Genomic DNA, 20,428 nt, shown 5'->3' on the forward strand with positions numbered 1-20,428 from the left:
TGTTCTCACCCACAAAGCTCTCCACAGTGCGGCACCCCCTTACATCTCCTCCCTCATTTCTGTCTATCAGCCTAACCGACCACTGCGCTCTGTAAATGACTTTCCACTAACCTCTGCACTAATCCATACCTCCCATTCCCGACTCCAAGACTTCTCCCATGCTGCACCAATCCTCTGGAATGCTCTACCCCAAGATATTAGGACATCCACAATTTGCATAGTTTTAGGCACTCGCTCAAAACACATTTGTTCAGAGCGGCCTACCACGTTCATTAATTAAAGTCATTTTATGTTTGTGTGTGTAGCCCATTCACTATCTCCATCTATCCCCCACCCCCTGAAGATGGCAGGACCATCATTGTAAATACATCATTGTAAATACACACCTGTGCTTTTTATCTCCCCCATTGTAGATTGTAAACTCTCACGAGCAGGGTCGTCTTTTTTTGCTTTAATATTTGTATTGCTAAGGTTGTTACTTATGACTGTTGTGTTTAAAACTGCTAAACTGTAAAGCGCTGCGGAATATGTTGGCGCTATATAAATAAAGATTATTATTATTGTGTGTGGGGAGATCTGTAATGGGGATTAAGGATTTAATGTGTGGGGGAGATTTGAGGACACAAAATGAAGAGCAGAAGGGGAGATGGGGGCATGTATGAGGAAACAGTACAAGGGAATGGGAGGCATGTGCGAGTAAACAGTCTGGGGGAATGAGGGCATGTATGAGGAAAAAGTACTGGGGAATGGGGGCATATATGAGGAAACAGTATGGGGAACGGGTACACACAGTATGGTGAGTGAGGATGGATGCAGACAGTATGGTGAGCGAACACAGCATGAGTAGCGATAAGAAAAATGTATGTGGACAGAGTACGGGGAGTGAGGATTATGCGATGTGTGCAGACACAGTTTGGGAAGTCAGGTGTGCTGGCAGTATAGAAAGTGATTGGATAAATATATGAGGAGACAGTATGGTGAACAGGGGGATGTGAGAGGAGACAGTATGAGGAGGGTGCAGAATAGTGTGAGGAGACATTATGGGGGGAGAAAAGTGAGTGGGCACAGAATAGAAACTGAGAATTAGGGGCGTAGCATTGGAGGACAGTGTAAGGGCACAGCCAGGAGGGGACAGTATACCAAGGAGGGGGAATGTGATGAGAGGGTACAGTATAAATACTGTGCCTTATAGCCCTATAGGGGGACACAGTATGAGAGGACAGTGTGAAGAGGGGGGCCGGTATGGAAAGGAGAGGTCAGTGTAAAGAGCATGTACCATAAGAGGGACAGTGCAGGGGTCATATTTTGTGCAGACAATATAGCGAGGGGCAATTTTAATTCAGGAGCATTATAATGACACTTCTATCTTTAAGGGAATCATGTGGAGATTTTCTACAAAACACCAGAGAAGATGGAAGTCTGCAGAGATGAGCTGTGGATGAGAAAACTTATCATGGGGTCTGGATAAGATGAAGAAAAGAAGGAGAATGTTTCCAGAGATGACATCAACTATATAGTACCTGGATGTAAATGTTATTTGTGATGCTAACTAATTCTCAAGTTTTTATTTAGGTTAGGAGCATTAAAGGGAATGTCCAGGTTTGTAATGAGTCTGCAGTCATGCTATGTGACTGCAAACATCTGAATTCTCACAGTGCACCCTGCACGCTGTCAGGATTATCTCATGCTGGCAATTCACATACATGTGGTCACGTGCTGACTAGACATGTGTGGCCTCACTCAATGAAAATGAACTGAGGCCAGCCACGTCTAGCTTGAATGTAGCCAGAAGTATACAAATCGCATCTTTGTGCTACTGTGCTGACATGATTGTCCACGGGCAAGGGAGAATCCTAAAATTGTGCAGTGCGTTAGTTGTGAGAATTCAGAAGCCTGCAATGTCAGGATTCAGCTCTGCAGGTTCCAGTAGTCATCACACTTCACTCATGTGCGATTTTCATACTTATGGTCCTGTGGCAACGAGCTTCTCTTCCTACTTCCCTCAGTTTTTCACTGAACATTGAGAGCATTAAGGAGAGGAGCTCGTCCTTACTTGACTAATTGTGCAAATTGCATATGTCCTTAGGGCGGAGGGGGGTGCCAAACTGAATTCTATCCCCAGGTGCCAGAAACCCTAGATACACCTCTGCAAGCTGTATAAACTTTAATGCTTATTAGTATGAAACATGTCAGGTGGCTTGTATTTGTGTAATGAAGGAGGGCAAGACCTAAGGATACAACAACCTTTATCGAGGTTTGCAGATTTCTTAGAAAGTTTTATTTTCGAAGACAAAAATTTGCTGAAAAAGAGATTTGTCTAACTTTGAAAAGTAAAAAATTGATATGTCTTACAGAGGGATGCTGCATTTTTCAAATTGCTAAGGTATTAGAGCATGACAACAGTAGCATCAAAGGGTTTGTTGGAAACAGCAAGCAGCAGTGATGGGTGAGCACTAAAATGCTCGGGTGCCCGTTGCTTGGGTGGAGCAAATTAGAATACTCGGGTACTCGACCCGAGCATTGAAAACAATATAAGTCTATGGGAAACCTGAGTATTTTTACCGTGATCCCCCCGGGGGTCCTTTTAAGGTCTAAAAATGTCTGAAAATGATGGAAACACTGTCCAAATCAGTCCAAATGACACAGGGTCCTCATGGGGATCGCCTCTGGAAGCATTTCTGACTCCAAGGTCACAGTTGTAAGCAATGTTGTCAGAGTTTCACGCCATTTTTACAGGTGCACCAAAAAACATACAAAGACGAAACCAAAATGTATTTTGCTGGGAAATAAGTTAAGGTACATCCTTTCCAGGGTAATGACTTGTATATAAGGCAAAATAATTAACCCCAGACCAATTTGTTCCTCCACCACTTGGACTATGTTCACACGCAGTGTTTTTGATGCTTTTTTTCTGCTTTAACATTGCTTTCAAGCAATACAAATGCATTCACTGGGAAATGTGATTGTAACATTTAAAATAGATGAAGTGTGAATATATCTTTGTGTGGAAACCTCCTGAAGAAGAAGCCATGAGCTTCGAAACGCGTTGAATAAACCACCCGAACACCTTACAATTATAACTGGATCCATTATTTGTCGCAGCAGTGCGGATTTAATCCAAACTTCATCTATTTTAATGGTTCTATGTGGTCGCAGCGCCGATCTGTGGATCTGCAGCAGCTGACAAACTACACGCTTGTACTGTGTACCACCAGGTGAGCAGTTCTCTCATAATTGATTAGTAGCAATCCTGGGGATAAGACCCTATTTGCGCTTTCTTTGTCTCCTATTTTTCTATACTATTGTAACATTTAACAACCCTAGCTGGCTATGTGGTGTGTGACACATAAGGAGGCACATCTTGTTTCATTTATGAAGGGGGGACTCTTAAAGTCACAAAGCCTATTTTTAGAGGGGCATTAGGCGGCATTAATATTCTTAAAGAGCCAATGTTAAACAGTGGGTCTCCTATGCTGTTATTGCCTATGTAGTGAGTGGCTGCGCTGCCAAGAATTACAATGCACCCCAATACCCCTTTCACGAGAGGTACAGGAGAGCTTCCTGAAAAAATGATGCATTGAATGCAAGGCCTGCCCTGCTATGAAGTCATATGCACCCCAAGAGTCCCTTGAACCCAGGTACTGGATGGCCACAGGAAAACCCACTTCACATTCTTCAGTTGGTCCTGCCATACTGTTTCCTTATGTATTAACTGCAAGGCTTGCCCTGCTACCAAGTCATATTCACCCTAATAAGCCTTGAACCCAGGTACTGGATGGCCACAGGAAAACCCACTTCACCTTCTTCAGTTGGTTCTGCCATACTGTTTCCTCATGTATTGAATGCAAGGGCCACCTTGACCCAAATTTGCATTTACCCCAATCCCCCCTTGGAAGAAACATGGAGGAGGGCCTCATAAAAAAAATGTCCTATTACAAAGGAGCGGGTCTCCTCGACTCGTAATGCCCATACACTAAGTGCATGGGCTGAAAAACATTTCCCCTTCGGGGGTACATTTTAAAAAAATATTTTATGGAGATCATAGACACCCTTGCCAAAAAATTGACTGTCTGTAGAAGCACGGAACACATTAACCCTGGTGATCTACTGGCGGTGGATGATGAGACGTGGAGGAAGGCCTCATTAAAAACTAGGCCCAATAAAAGGAGCGGGTCGCCTATATTTGTAATGCCCATACACTAATTGTATGGGCTGACAAACATGTCTCCATGGGGGTATATTTAAAAAAATATTTTATGGGGATCATAGACATCTTTGCACAAAAACTGACTAGCTGTAACAGCTCAAAACATGTTAAACCTGGTGATCTAGTGGCGGTGGATGATAAGATGTGAAAGAAGGCCTCTTTAACCCCTTTACCCCCAAGGGTGGTTTGCACGTTATGGACCGGGTCAATTTTTACAATTCTGAACACTGTCCCTTTATGAGGTTATAACTCTGGAACGCTTCAACGGATCCCGGTGATTCTGACATTGTTTTCTCGTGACATATTGTACTTCATGATAGTGGTAAAATTTCTTTGATATTACCTGCGTTTATTTGTGAAAAAAACGGAAATTTGGCGAAAATTTTGAAAATTTCGCAATTTTCCAACTTTGAATTTTTATGCAATTAAATCACAGAGATATGTCACACAAAATACTTAATAAGTAACATTTCCCACATGTCTACTTTACATCAGCAGAATTTTGGAACCAAAATTTTTTTTTGTTAGGGAGTTATAAGGGTTAAAAGTTGACCAGCAATTTCTCATTTTTACAACACCATTTTATTTTAGGGATTTCTCATTTTTACAACACCATTTTATTTTAGGGACCACATCTCATTTGAAGTCATTTTGAGGGGTCTATATGATAGAAAATACCCAAGTGTGACACCATTCTAAAAACTGCACCCTTCAAGGTTCTCAAAACCACATTCAAAAAGTTTATTAACCCTTCAGGTGCTTTACAGGAATTTTTGGAATGTTTAAATAAAAATTAACATTTAACTTTTTTTCACAAAAAATTTACTTCAGCTCCAATTTGTTTTATTTTACCAAGGGTTACAGGAGAAAATGGACCCCAAGCTTTGTTGTACAATTTGTCCTGAGTACGCTGATACCCCATATGTGGGGGTTGACCACAGTTTGGGCGCATGGCAGAGATCGGAAGGGAAGGAGCGCCATTTGACTTTTCAATGCAAAATTGACTGGAATTGAGATGGGACGCCATGTTGCGATTGGAGAGCCACTGATGTGCCTAAACATTGAAACCCCCCACAAGTGACACCATTTTGGAAAGTAGACCCCCTAAGGAACTTATCTAGAGGTGTGGTGAGCACTTTGACCCACCAAGTGCTTCACAGAAGTTTATAATGCAGAACCGTAAAAATAAAAAATCATTTTTTTTCACAAAAATTATCTTTTCGCCCCCAATTTTTTATTTTCCCAATGGTAAGAGAAGAAATTTGACCACAAAAGTTGTGGCACAATTTGTTCTGAGTACTCTGATACCCCATATGTGGGGGTAAACCATTTTTTGGGCGCATGGGAGAGCTCGGAAGGGAAGGAGCGCCGTTTGACCTTTCAATGCAAAATTGACAGGAATTGAGATGGGACACCATGTTGGGTTTGGAGAGCCACTGATGTGCCTAAACATTGAAACCCCCCACAAGTGACACCATTTTGAAAAGTAGACCCCCTAAGGAACTTATCTAGATGTGTGGTGAGCACTTTGACCCAATAAGAGCTTCACAGAAGTTTATAATGCAGAGCCGTAAAAATTAAACAAAAATTTTTTTCCACAAAAATAATTTTTCAGCCCCCAGTTTTGTATTTTCCTGAGGGTAACAGGAGAAATTGGACCCCAAAAGTTGTTGTGCAATTTGTCCTGAGTGTGCTGATACCCTATATGTGGGGGAGAACCAGCGTTTGGGCGCATGGGAGGGCTCAGAAGGGAAGGAGCGCCATTTGGAATATAGACTTAGATGGAATGGTCTGCAGGCGTCACATTGTGTTTGCAGAGCCCCTAATGTACTTAAACAGTAGAAACCCCCCACAAGTGACCCCATATTGGAAACTAGACCCCCCAAGGAACTTATCTAGATGTGTTGTGAGAACTTTGAGCCCCCAAGTATTTCACTACAGTTTATAACGCAGAGCCGTGAAAATAAAAAAAAAATTCCCCTCAAAATTATTTTTTAGCCCCCAGTTTTGTATTTTCTCAAGGGTAAAAGGAGAAATTGGACCCCAAAAGTTGTTGTCCATCTTGTCCTGAGTGCGTTGATACCCCATATGTGGGGGGGAACCAGCGTTTGGGCGCATGGGAGGGCTCGGAAGGGAAGGAGCGCCATTTGGAATACAGACTTAGATGGAATGGTCTACAGGCGTCACATTGTGTTTGCAGAGCCCCTAATGTACCTAAACAGTAGAAACCCCCCACAAGTGACCCCATATTGGAAACTAGACCCCCCAAGGAACTTATCTAGATGTGTTGTGAGAACTTTGAGCCCCAAAGTATTTTACTACAGTTTATAACGCAGAGCCGTGAAAAAAAAAAAAAATTCCCCTCAAAATTATTTTTTAGCCCCCAGTTTTGTATTTTCTCGAGGGTAAAAGAAGAAATTGGACCCCAAAAGTTGTTGTCCAATTTGTCCTGAGTGCGTTGATACCCAATATGTGGGGGGGAACCAGCGTTTGGGCACATGGGAGGGCTCGGAAGGGAAGGAGCGCCATTTGGAATGCAGACTTAGATGGAATGGTCTGCAGGCGTCACATTGCGTTTGCAGAGCCCCTAATATACCTAAACAGTAGAAACCCCCCGCAAGTGACCCCATATTGGAAACTAGACCCCCCCACGAACTTATCTAGATGTGTTGTGAGAACTTTGAGCCCCCAAGTATTTCACTACAGTTTATAACGCAGAGCCGTGAAAATAAAAAATCTCTTTTTTTCCCACAAAAATAATATTTTAGCCCCCAGTTTTGTATTTTCCCAAGGGTAACAGGAGAAATTGGACCCCAAAAGTTGTTGTCCAAATTGTCCTGAGTACGCTGATACCCCATATGTTGGGATAAACTCCTGTTTGGGCACACGGGAGAGCTCGGAAGGGAAGGAGCACTGTTTTACTTTTTCAATGCAGAATTGGATGGAATTGAGATCGGTCGCCATGTCGCGTTTGGAGAGCCCCTGATGTGTCTAAACAGTGGAAACCCCCCAATTATAACTGAAAGCCTAATCCAAACACACCCCTAACCCTAATCCCAACGGTAACCCTAACCACACGTCTAACCCAGACACACCCTTAATCCTAATCCCAACCGCAAAAGTAATCCAAACCCTAACCCTAACTTTAGCCCCAACCCCAACTGTAGCCTTAACCGTAACCCTAGCCCCAACCCTAACCCTAACCCTAGCCCTAACCCTAGCCCTAACCCTAGCCCTAACCCTAACCCTAACCCTAGCCCTAACCCTAACCCTAGCCCTAACCCTAGCCCTAACTCTAGCCCTAACCCTAGCCCTAACCCTAACCCTAGTCCTAACCCTAACCCTAGCCCTAAACCTAGCCCTAACCCTAGCCCTAACCCTAGCCCTAACCCTAACCCTAGCCGTAACCCTAATGGGAAAATGGAAATAAATACATTTTTTTAATTTTTTAATTTTTCCCTAACTAAGGGGGTGATGAAGGTGGGTTTGATTTACTTTTATAGTGGGTTTTTTTAGCGGATTTTTATGATTGGCAGCCGTCACACACTGAAAGACGCTTTTTATTGCAAAAAATATTTTTTGCGTTACCACATTTTGAGAGCTATAATTTTTCCATATTTGAGTCCACAGAGTCATGTGAGGTCTTGTTTTTTGCGGGACGAGTTGACGTTTTTATTGGTAACATATTCGGGCACGTGACATTTTTTGATCGCTTTTTATTCCGATTTTTGTGAGGCAGAATGACCAAAAACCAGCTATTCATGAATTTCTTTTGGGGGAGGCGTTTATACCGTTCCGCGTTTGGTAAAATTGATAAAGCAATTTTATTCTTCGGGTCAGTACGATTACAGCGACACCTCATTTATATCATTTTTTTTGTGTTTTGGCGCTTTTATACGATAAAAACTATTTTATAGAAAAAATAATTATTTTTGCATTGCTTTATTCTGAGGACTATAACTTTTTTATTTTCTTGCTGATGTTGCTGTATAGTGTCTCTTTTTTTGCGGGACAAGATGACGCTTTCAGCGGTACCATGGTTATTTATATCCGTCTTTTTGATCGCGTGTTATTCTACTTTTTGTTCGGCGGTACGATAATAAAGCGTTGTTTTTTGCCTCGTTTTTTTTTTTTTTCTTACGGTGTTTACTGAAGGGGTTAACTAGTGGGACAGCTTTATAGGTCAGGTTGTTACGGACGCGACAATACTAAATATGTGTACTTTTATTGTTTTTTTTTTTATTTAGATAAAGAAATGTATTTATGGGAATAATTTTTTTTTTTTTTCATTATTTAGGATTTTTTTTTTTTTTTTTTTACACACTTGGAAATTTTTTTTTTTACCTTTTTACTTTGTCCCAGGGGGGACAATACAGATCGGTGATCTGCCAGTTTGCACAGCACTCTGGCAGATCACTGATCTGTCTCAGAGCGCTGCGGCGTTACCAAGTGCCTGCTCTGAGCAGGCACTTGGTAAGGCACTTCCCTCCCTGCAGGACCCGGATCCGCGGCCATCTTGAATCCGGGACTTGCTGCAGGGAGGAGGTAAGAGACCCCCGGAGCAACGCGATCACATCGCGTTGCTGCGGGGGTCTCAGGGAAGCCCGCAGGGAGCCCCCTGTTGTGAATTCTGTTGTCGGGCTCCCTCCTGTGGTCATGAATGGTACTTCGGCTGGTTCTGTCCATGGACTTCCTCTGGTGGGTGTTTCTGAGTTTCCTTTCACAGGTGACGAGGTTAATTCGTTAGCTGCTGCTCTATTTAACTCCACTTAGATCTTTGCTCCACGCCACCTGTCAATGTTTCAGTATTGGTCTAGTTCACTCCTGGATCGTTCTTGTGACCTGTCTTCCCAGCAGAAGCTAAGTTCCAGCTTGTATTTCTTTGGTTTGCTATTTTTCTGTCCAGCTTGCTATTTAATTTGTTGTCTTGCTTGCTGGAAGCTCTGGGACGCAGAGGGAGCGCCTCCGCTCCGTGAGTCGGTGCGGAGGGTCTTTTTGCGCCCTCTGCATGGTCTTTTTGTAGGTTTTTGTGCTGACCGCAAAGTACCCTTTCCTATCCTCGGTCTGTTCAGTAAGTCGGGCCTCACTTTGCTTAATCTATTTCATCTCTGTGTTTGTATTTTCATCTTTACTCACAGTCATTATATGTGGGGGGCTGCCTTTTCCTTTGGGGAATTTCTCTGATTCAAGGTAGGCTTTATTTTCCTTTCTTCAGGGCTAGCTAGTTTCTTAGGCTGTGCCGAGTTGCATAGGGAGCGTTAGGCGCAATCCACGGCTATTTCTAGTGTGGTTGATAGGTTTAGGGATTGCGGTCAGCAGAGTTCCCACGTCCCAGAGCTCGTCCTTTATTATCAGTAACTATCAGGTCATTTCGTGTGCTCTTAACCACCAGGTCCATTATTATCTTGACCACCAGGTCATAACAGTACAGGTGGCCCAAAGTACTATGCATCTCAATAGAGGGATAAGAGAAGTTCTGAGACCATTTTTTTTTCTTTGCAGTGTGTTTTGTCTCAATTTTCCCCTTTACCTCTGGGTGGTTCAGGACACTGGTGTAAACATGGACATTCAAGGTCTGTCCTCTTGGATGGATAATCTCACTACAAGGATACAAAACATTCAAGATTTTGTGGTTCAGAATCCGATGTCAGAGCATAAGATTCCTATTCCTGATTTGTTTTTTGGTGATAGATCTAAGTTCTTGAATTTCAAAAATAATTGTAAATTGTTTCTTGCCTTGAAACCTCGCTCCTCAGGTGACCCTGTTCAACAAGTAAAGATCATTATTTCTTTGTTACGTGGGGACCCTCAAGATTGGGCATTTTCCCTTGCGCCAGGAGATCCGGCATTGCGTGATGTTGATGCGTTTTTCCTGGCGCTTGGATTGCTTTATGACGAACCTAATTCAGTGGATGAGGCAGAGAAAATCTTGCTGGCTCTGTGTCAGGGTCAGGATGAAGTGGAGATATATTGTCAGAAGTTTAGAAAGTGGTCTGTGCTCACTCAGTGGAATGAATGCGCCCTGGCAGCAATCTTCAGAAAGGGTCTCTCTGAAGCCCTTAAGGATGTCATGGTGGGGTTTCCCATGCCTGCTGGTCTGAATGAGTCTATGTCCTTGGCCATTCAGATCGATCGACGCTTGCGTGTGCGTAAAGCTGTGCACCATGTGGCGGTACTATCTGAGCATGGGCCTGAGCCTATGCAATGTGATAGGACTTTGACCAGAACTGAACGGCAAGAACACAGACGTCGGAATGGGCTGTGTTTTTACTGTGGTGAATCCACTCATGCTATCTCCAATTGTCATAAGCGCACTAAGCGGTTCGCTAGGTCTGCCACCATTAGTACGGTACAGTCTATATTTCTATTGTCTGTTACTCTGATTTGCTCTTTGTCATCCTATTCTGTTATGGCATTCGTGGATTCAGGCGCTGCCCTGAATTTGATGGACTTGGAGTATGTGGTGGATAGGTTGCAGCAGATTTGGACTCATGTGGTGGACAATTTGACATTGTCCCAGGAGAAGGCTCAACGTTTCGCTAACCGCCGGCTGTTATGTTTGCTAATGACAGGTGTTATGAAGGCAATCCAGAAACACAGTGTGCTTAGCGATCAGAGCGCACACAGTGATCTGACAAATACCCAAAAATACAAGAACGAGCTCTGAGACGTGGAAACTCTGTAGACTGCACACCTGATCCTATCCTAAACACAACTAAAAGCGGCTGTGGATTGCGCCTAACAACTACCTAGGCAACTCGGCACAGCCTAAGAAACTAGCTAGCCTGAAGATAGAAAAATAGGCCTGACTTGCCCCAGAGAAATTCCCCAAAGGAAAAGGCAGCCCCCCACATACAATGACTGTGAGTAAGATGAAAAGACAAAACGTAGGGATGAAATAGATTCAGCAAAGTGGGGCCCGATATTCTAGGACAGAGCGAGGACAGTAAAGCGAACTTTGCAGTCTACAAAAAACCCTAAAGCAAAACCACGCAAAGGGGGCAAAAAAAACCCACCGTGCCGAACTAACGGCACGGCGGTACACCCTTTGTGTCTCAGAGCTTCCAGCAAAACAAAAGACAAGCTGGACAGAAAAAAAGCAACAAAAAGCAAAAAGCACTTAGCTATACAGAGCAGCAGGTCACAGGAACAATCAGGAGAAGCTCAGATCCAACACTGAAACATTGACAAGGAGCAAGGATAGCAGCATCAGGCGGCGTTAAGTAATGAAGCAGTTAACGAGCTCACCAGAACACCTGAGGGAGGAAGCTCAGAAGCTGCAGTACCACTTGTGACCACAGGAGTGAATTCAGCCACAGAATTCACAACAGTACCCCCCCCTTGAGGAGGGGTCACCGAACCCTCACCAGAGACGCCAGGCCGACCAGGATGAGCCGCATGAAAGGCACGAACAAGATCGGAAGCATGAACATCAGAGGCAAAAACCCAGGAATTATCTTCCTGAGCATAACCCTTCCATTTAACCAGATACTGGAGTTTCCGTCTAGAAACACGAGAATCCAAAATCTTCTCCACAATATACTCCAATTCCCCCTCCACCAAAACCGGGGCAGGAGGCTCAACAGATGGAACCATAGGTGCCACGTATCTCCGCAACAACGACCTATGGAATACATTATGTATGGAAAAGGAGTCTGGGAGGGTCAAACGAAAAGACACAGGATTGAGAACCTCAGAAATCCTATATGGACCAATAAAACGAGGTTTAAATTTAGGAGAGGAAACCTTCATAGGAATATGACGAGAAGACAACCAAACCAGATCCCCAACACGAAGTCGGGGACCCACACGGCGTCTGCGATTAGCGAAAAGTTGAGCTTTCTCCTGGGACAAGATCAAATTGTCCACTACCTGAGTCCAGATCTGCTGCAACCTATCCACCACAGAATCCACACCAGGACAGTCCGAAGACTCAACCTGTCCTGAAGAGAAACGAGGATGGAACCCAGAATTGCAAAAAAATGGAGAAACCAAGGTAGCCGAGCTGGCCCGATTATTAAGGGCGAACTCAGCCAACGGCAAAAAGGACACCCAATCATCCTGGTCTGCAGAAACAAAACATCTCAGATATGTTTCCAAGGTCTGATTGGTTCGTTCGGTCTGGCCATTAGTCTGAGGATGGAAAGCCGAGGAAAAGGATAGGTCAATGCCCATCTTACCACAAAAGGCTCGCCAAAACCTTGAAACAAACTGGGAACCTCTGTCAGAAACAATATTCTCAGGAATGCCATGCAACCGAACCACATGCTGAAAGAACAAAGGTACCAAATCAGAGGAGGAAGGCAATTTAGCCAAGGGCACCAGATGGACCATTTTAGAAAAGCGATCACAGACCACCCAAATGACTGACATCTTTTGAGAAACGGGAAGGTCAGAAATGAAATCCATCGAAATATGTGTCCAAGGCCTCTTTGGGACCGGCAAGGGCAAAAGCAACCCACTGGCACGAGAACAGCAGGGCTTAGCCCTAGCACAAATCCCACAGGACTGCACAAAAGTACGTACATCCCGTGACAGAGATGGCCACCAGAAGGATCTAGCCACTAACTCTCTGGTACCAAAGATTCCAGGATGACCAGCCAACACCGAACAATGAAGTTCAGAGATAAGTTTATTAGTCCACCTATCAGGGACGAACAGTTTCTCTGCTGGACAACGATCAGGTTTCTTCGCCTGAAATTTTTGCAGCACCCGCCGCAAATCAGGGGAGATGGCAGACACAATGACTCCTTCCTTGAGGATACCCGCTGGCTCAGATAAACCCGGAGAGTCGGGCACAAAACTCCTAGACAGAGCATCCGCCTTCACATTTTTAGAGCCCGGAAGGTACGAAATCACAAAGTCGAAGCGGGCAAAAAATAACGACCAACGGGCCTGTCTAGGATTCAAGCGCTTGGCAGACTCGAGATAAGTCAAGTTCTTATGATCAGTCAATACCACCACGCGATGCTTAGCTCCTTCAAGCCAATGACGCCACTCCTCGAATGCCCACTTCATGGCCAGCAACTCTCGATTGCCCACATCATAATTACGCTCATCGGGCGAAAACTTCCTGGAAAAGAAAGCACATGGTTTCATCACTGAGCAATCAGAACCTCTCTGTGACAAAACCGCCCCTGCTCCAATCTCAGAAGCATCAACCTCGACCTGGAACGGAAGAGAAACATCTGGCTGACACAACACAGGGGCAGAACAAAAACGACGCTTCAACTCCTGAAAAGCTTCCACAGCAGCAGAAGACCAATTAACCAAATCAGCACCCTTCTTGGTCAAATCGGTCAATGGTTTGGCAATGCTAGAAAAATTACAGATGAAGCGACGATAAAAATTAGCAAAGCCCAGGAACTTTTGCAGACTTTTCAGAGATGTCGGCTGAATCCAATCCTGGATGGCTTGGACCTTAACTGGATCCATCTCGATAGTAGAAGGGGTAAAGATGAACCCCAAAAATGAAACTTTCTGCACACCGAAGAGACACTTTGATCCCTTCACAAACAAAGAGTTAGCACGCAGGACCTGAAAAACCATTCTTACCTGCCTCACATGAGACTCCCAATCATCTGAGAAGATCAAAATGTCATCCAAGTAAACAATCAGGAATTTATCCAGATACTCACGGAAGATGTCATGCATAAAAGACTGAAACACAGATGGAGCATTGGCAAGTCCGAACGGCATCACTAGATACTCAAAATGACCCTCGGGCGTATTGAATGCAGTTTTCCATTCATCTCCTTGCCTGATTCTCACCAGATTATACGCACCACGAAGATCTATCTTAGTGAACCAACTAGCCCCCTTAATCCGAGCAAACAAGTCAGATAACAATGGCAAGGGATACTGAAATTTAACAGTGATCTTAATAAGAAGGCGGTAATCAATACACGGTCTCAGCGAACCATCCTTCTTGGCTACAAAGAAGAACCCTGCTCCCAGTGGTGATGACGATGGGCGAATATGTCCCTTCTCCAGGGATTCCTTCACATAACTGCGCATAGCGGCGTGTTCGGGCACGGATAAATTAAATAATCGACCTTTAGGGAATTTACTACCAGGAATCAAATTGATAGCACAATCACAATCCCTATGCGGAGGTAGAGCATCGGACTTGGGCTCTTCAAATACATCCTGATAATCAGACAAGAACTCTGGGACCTCAGAAGGGGTGGATGACGAAATCAACAAAAATGGAACATCACCATGTACCCCCTGACAACCCCAGCTGGATACCGACATGGAATTCCAATCCAATACTGGATTATGGGTTTGTAGCCATGGCAACCCCAACACGACCACATCATGCAGATTATGCAACACCAGAAAGCGAATAACCTCCTGATGTGCAGGAGTCATGCACATGGTCAGCTGGGCCCAGTATTGAGGTTTATTCTTGGCCAAAGGTGTAGCATCAATTCCTCTCAATGGAATAGGACACCGCAAAGGTTCCAAGAAAAACCCACAACGTTTAGCATAATCCAAATCCATCAGATTCAGGGCAGAGCCCGAATCCACAAACGCCATGACAGAAAACGACGACAAAGAGCATATCAAGGTAATGGACAGAAGGAATTTGGACTGTACAGTACCAATGACGGCAGACCTAGTGGACCGCTTAGTGCGCTTAGGACAATCAGAAATAGCATGAGTGGAATCACCACAGTAGAAACACAGACCATTCAGACGTCTGTATTCCTGCCGTTCAACTCTAGTCATAGTGCTATCGCACTGCATAGGCTCAGGTTTAACCTCAGGCAGTACCGCCAAATGGTGCACAGATTTACGCTCGCGCAAGCGTCGACCGATCTGAATGGCCAAAGACAAAGACTCATTCAAACCAGCAGGCATAGGAAATCCCACCATGACATCCTTAAGAGCCTCAGAGAGACCCTTTCTGAACAAAGCTGCCAGCGCAGATTCATTCCACTGAGTGAGTACTGACCATTTCCTAAATTTCTGACAATATACTTCTATATCATCCTGACCCTGGCACAAAGCCAGCAAATTTTTCTCAGCCTGATCCACTGAATTAGGCTCATCATACAGCAATCCGAGCGCCAGGAAAAACGCATCGACACTACTCAATGCAGGGTCTCCTGGTGCAAGAGAAAATGCCCAGTCTTGAGGGTCGCCGCGCAAAAAAGAAATAATAATCAAAACCTGTTGAATAGGATTACCAGAAGAATGAGGTTTCAAGGCCAGAAATAGCTTACAATTATTTTTGAAACTTAGAAACTTAGTTCTATCTCCAAAAAACAAATCAGGAATAGGAATTCTTGGTTCTAACATAGATTTCTGATCAATAGTATCTTGAATTTTTTGTACATTTATAACGAGATTATCCATTGAAGAGCACAGACCCTGAATATCCATGTCCACACCTGTGTCCAGAATCACCCAAATGTCTAGGGGAAAAAAAAAAAAGTGAACACAGAGCTGAGAAAAAAAAAAAATGATGTCAGAACTTTTTCTTTCCCTCTATTGAGAATCATTAGTTAGGCTCCTTGTACTGTTATGTTTGCTAATGACAGGTGTTATGAAGGCAATCCAGAAACACAGTGTGCTTAGCGATCAGAGCGCACACAGTGATCTGACAAATACCCAAAAATACAAGAACGAGCTCTGAGACGTGGAAACTCTGTAGACTGCACACCTGATCCTATCCTAAACACAACTAAAAGCGGCTGTGGATTGCGCCTAACAACTACCTAGGCAACTCGGCACAGCCTAAGAAACTAGCTAGCCTGAAGATAGAAAAATAGGCCTGACTTGCCCCAGAGAAATTCCCCAAAGGAAAAGGCAGCCCCCACATATAATGACTGTGAGTAAGATGAAAAGACAAAACGTAGGGATGAAATAGATTCAGCAAAGTGGGGCCCGATATTCTAGGACAGAGCGAGGACAGTAAAGCGAACTTTGCAGTCTACAAAAAACCCTAAAGCAAAACCACGCAAAGGGGGCAAAAAAAAACCACCGTGCCGAACTAACGGCACGGCGGTACACCCTTTGCGTCTCAGAGCTTCCAGCAAAACAAAAGACAAGCTGGACAGAAAAAAAGCAACAAAAAAGCAAAAAGCACTTAGCTATACAGAGCAGCAGGTCACAGGAACAATCAGGAGAAGCTCAGATCCAACACTCAATCATTGACAAGGAGCAAGGATAGCAGCATCAGGCGGAGTTAAGTAATGAAGCAGTTAACGAGCTCACCAGAACACCTGAGGGAGGAAGCTCAGAAGCTGCAGTACCACTTGTGACCACAGGAGTGAATTCAGCCACAGAATTCACAACAGCCGGCGCTGTGTGGGTCCCAGACTTCTTGTTGGGGATTTGGTTTGGTTGTCGTCTCGTTATGTTCCTATGAAGGTTTCCTCTCCTAAGTTTAAGCCTCGTTTCATTGGTCCGTATAAGATTTCTGAGGTTATCAATCCTGTGTCTTTTCGTTTGGCCCTTCCTGCTTCTTTTGCCATCCATAAAGTGTTCCATAGGTCGTTATTGCGGAGATACGTGGCGCCTGTGGTTCCATCCATTGATCCTCCTGCCCCGGTGTTAGTTGAGGGGGAGTTGGAGTATGTGGTGGAGAAGATTTTGGATTCTCGTGTTTCGAGACGGAAACTCCAGTACCTGGTCAAGTGGAAGGGTTATGGTCAGGAAGATAATTCCTGGGTTTTTGCCTCTGATGTTCATGCTGCCGATCTGGTTTGTGCCTTTCATTTGGCTCATCCTGGTCGGCCTGGGGGCTCTGGTGAGGGTTCGGTGACCCCTCCTAAAGGGGGGGGTACTGTTGTGAATTCTGTTGTCGGGCTCCCTCCTGTGGTCATGAATGGTACTTTGGCTGGTTCTGTCCATGGACTTCCTCTGGTGGGTGTTTCTGAGTTTCCTTTCACAGGTGACGAGGTTAATTCGTTGGCTGCTGCTCTATTTAACTCCACTTAGATCTTTGCTCCACGCCACCTGTCAATGTTTCAGTATTGGTCTAGTTCACTCCTGGATCGTTCTTGTGACCTGTCTTCCCAGCAGAAGCTAAGTTCCAGCTTGTATTTCTTTGGTTTGCTGTTTTTCTGTCCAGCTTGCTATTTAATTTGTTGTCTTGCTTGCTGGAAGCTCTGGGACGCAGAGGGAGCGCCTCCGCACCGTGAGTCGGTGCGGAGGGTCTTTTTGCGCCCTCTGCGTGGTCTTTTTGTAGGTTTTTGTACTGACCGCAAAGTACCCTTTCCTATCCTCGGTCTGTTCAGTAAGTCGGGCCTCACTTTGCTTAATCTATTTCATCTCTGTGTTTGTATTTTCATCTTTACTCACAGTCATTATATGTGGGGGGCTGCCTTTTCCTTTGGGGAATTTCTCTGAGGCAAGGTAGGCTTTATTTTCCTTTCTTCAGGGCTAGCTAGTTTCTTAGGCTGTGCCGAGTTGCATAGGGAGCGTTAGGCGCAATCCACGGCTATTTCTAGCGAGTTGCATAGGGAGCGTTAGGCGCAATCCACGGCTATTTCTAGTGTGGTTGATAGGTTTAGGGATTGCGGTCAGCAGAGTTCCCACGTCCCAGAGCTCGTCCTTTATTATCAGTAACTATCAGGTCATTCCGTGTGCTCTTAACCACCAGGTCCATTATTGTCTTGACCACCAGGTCATAACAGCCACCTCCCTGCTCGATGCTTCCCTGCACCGCCGGCACATCGCGATCATCTTTGATCGCGGTGTGCCGGGGGTTAATGTGCCGGGGGCGGTCCGTGACCGCTCCTGGCACATAGTGCCGGATGTCAGCTGCAATAAGCAGCTGACACCCCGCCGCGATCGGCCGCGCTCCCCCCGTGAGCGCGGCCGATTGCGCTGGACGTAATATTCCGTCCTTGGGAATTAAGGCCCACCCCACATGGATGGAATATTACATCCAATGGCAGAAAGGGGTTAAAAACTAGGCCAAATTTAAAGGGACCCTGTCACCTGAATTTGGAGGGAACAATCTTCAGCCATGGAGGCGGGGTTTTGGGGTTTTTGATTCACCCTTTCCTTACCCGCTGGCTACATGCTGGCTGCAATATTGGATTGAAGTTCATTCTCTGTCCTCCGTAGTACATGCCTGCACAAGGCAAACAACTTACATAGCAAATAGATGAATGGCTGCACTCAATTGTACTAAAGCAAGGGAATGTGTGATACATGAAATGTGAATAGCATAATGGCTTGTGAAATCTACGAAAAAAAACACATGAGATGCTGTTAGGGGTCGAGTTCCCGCCTCTGCACAGGGGGAATCTTGAACCATCTCTGCTGCAGTCTCCCATTCTTCTCCAGCCGCAGTGGAGCCTGCACAGTGGAGATGTCAGTCCCAGCGTCTGGCTCAGCCTGATACTGTGCGGATGGTTACTGCTGCCTTTCCACGCTCAGCCATTGTAGCCAGTACTGGTCAGCAGCGAGCAGATGTCTCTGGGACTAAGTCCTGCTTTTCCCCTTCTGAGCATGCCCGGGGTAAGACCTCTCATTGGAGGTCAGGGGTCACATGCTAAGGTACTGTGGCAGCTCCCATTGGTCCTCTAGTAAGGTCCTGAAGTTGCTGCAGCTATAAAAGGTTTGCATGGCCGCACAGCCATGCGCTAGTATCAGCTTATGTTATGAGCTTTAGCTACTCAGTATTTCTGTCTGCTTCTGGTCAGAGTCCTGCTGAAATAAGCCACTAGAATACCGGCACCTCCGATGAGGAGTTTGCATGGTGAATTCAGGGCTGGCGTAAAGCCATTAGAATTCCAGCTCCACCGGAGAGAGGGTGTTTGTGTGCTTGCTACTCCCTGACCACTGATGGCTTTTGCTCTGTTAGGCAGCTGTGTTCCCCTGTGACGCTAACAGGGCATAGCATTTTCCCTTCTGTTCGACTCTGTGAAGTAACAGAGTTTGCTTCTACCGCCATATTGTGCCACCATTTACTAGCAGCAACTTAGTCTCCTGCACGGTGGACCCCAGGATGCAAACGAACCAATAATAATATCTAAATATACTCGGTGCGTTCCGCTGGCCCTAACATAATACTAGCGCCAGGGTCTGGCTAGCAATGGCGGCCACACAGCAATCCATGTGGTACATCCAGCAGCAAAAGGGTAGGTTGGCGGCTCACGAGCACACAACCTCAGCTGTGGATGTAACCACAGTTGCTGTTCAGGCTGCTAGCGTGGCTGCAGCCAACTTGTCCACTGCCACCCCTGTTCCGACACATGAGGCCATGGTAGTGCCACGAGTGGGATCTAAGGCCCGGACGACTCGTGCACTCCAGGTTTGTCATGTTTGCCAGCAGTCAGGACATCTTGCCACCGGATGTCCCCAGCGGTCGAGGAAACGTCAGCGTCCAGTGGTAGTAGGTGGAGGTACACGAGACACGGTGACGTTTGCCTCCAAATTGTCCTTTAAGGGGACAATTACTATAGGCTCATTTACCCACTCAGTAGAGCTCTGAGTGGATTATGGAGCGGAGGGCAAATTTATGTCTTCTGCCTTCGCCCGACGCCAATTCCCCTGGTAATGTTACCATGACTACGGTACCACTCTCCTTATATTCAGTGGTCCACAGGCAGAATTTTGGGATGGGGTGAATCTTGTGGGGGTAGATGTCAGAGGGAATCTGTTCAGGTTGCTACTACTGAGGTACCCGCAGATCTTTCCTCTCTCCCCAAGCAATATTGGCCCTATGCGGACATGTTCTCCAAAAGAGCTGCGGAGACCCTTCCACCTCACCGCCCCTATGACTGTCCTATTGACCTCTTGCCTTGTGCTGAGCCTTCCCAGGGTCGAGTCTATCCGTTATCTCTCCCAGAGATAGAGGCAAAGTCACAGTACATCCAGGAAAATCTGGCAAGAGGATTCATTAGGAAGTCAGTGTCACCTGCAGGGGCTGGGTTTTTCTTTGTGCAGAAGAAGAACGAGGAACTACATCCATGCATAGATTGCAGGTGTCTTAATGCCATCACCGTTAAGAATAAGTATACTCTGCCCCTGATATCTGAACTGACTGCCTAGTGTGAACACTTACCTCTGGCTAATATCATGGTAAAGCCTGCATTTATAGGAAGGTGGGAACCAACTGTGTTTGGATGTAATTAAAATCACAGCATGCTGAAGGGCGGGGCGTTCAAGTCAGAAAAAAATAGTACATAGCAAGTAATGGTAAACTGACTGAACAGCGAACTAGTCTGAACTGGTGCATAACCAAAAACAAATTAC

This window comes from Ranitomeya imitator, chromosome 4 (assembly GCF_032444005.1).
Source record: "Ranitomeya imitator isolate aRanImi1 chromosome 4, aRanImi1.pri, whole genome shotgun sequence".
In the NCBI taxonomy this organism is placed as follows: Eukaryota; Metazoa; Chordata; class Amphibia; order Anura; family Dendrobatidae; genus Ranitomeya; species Ranitomeya imitator.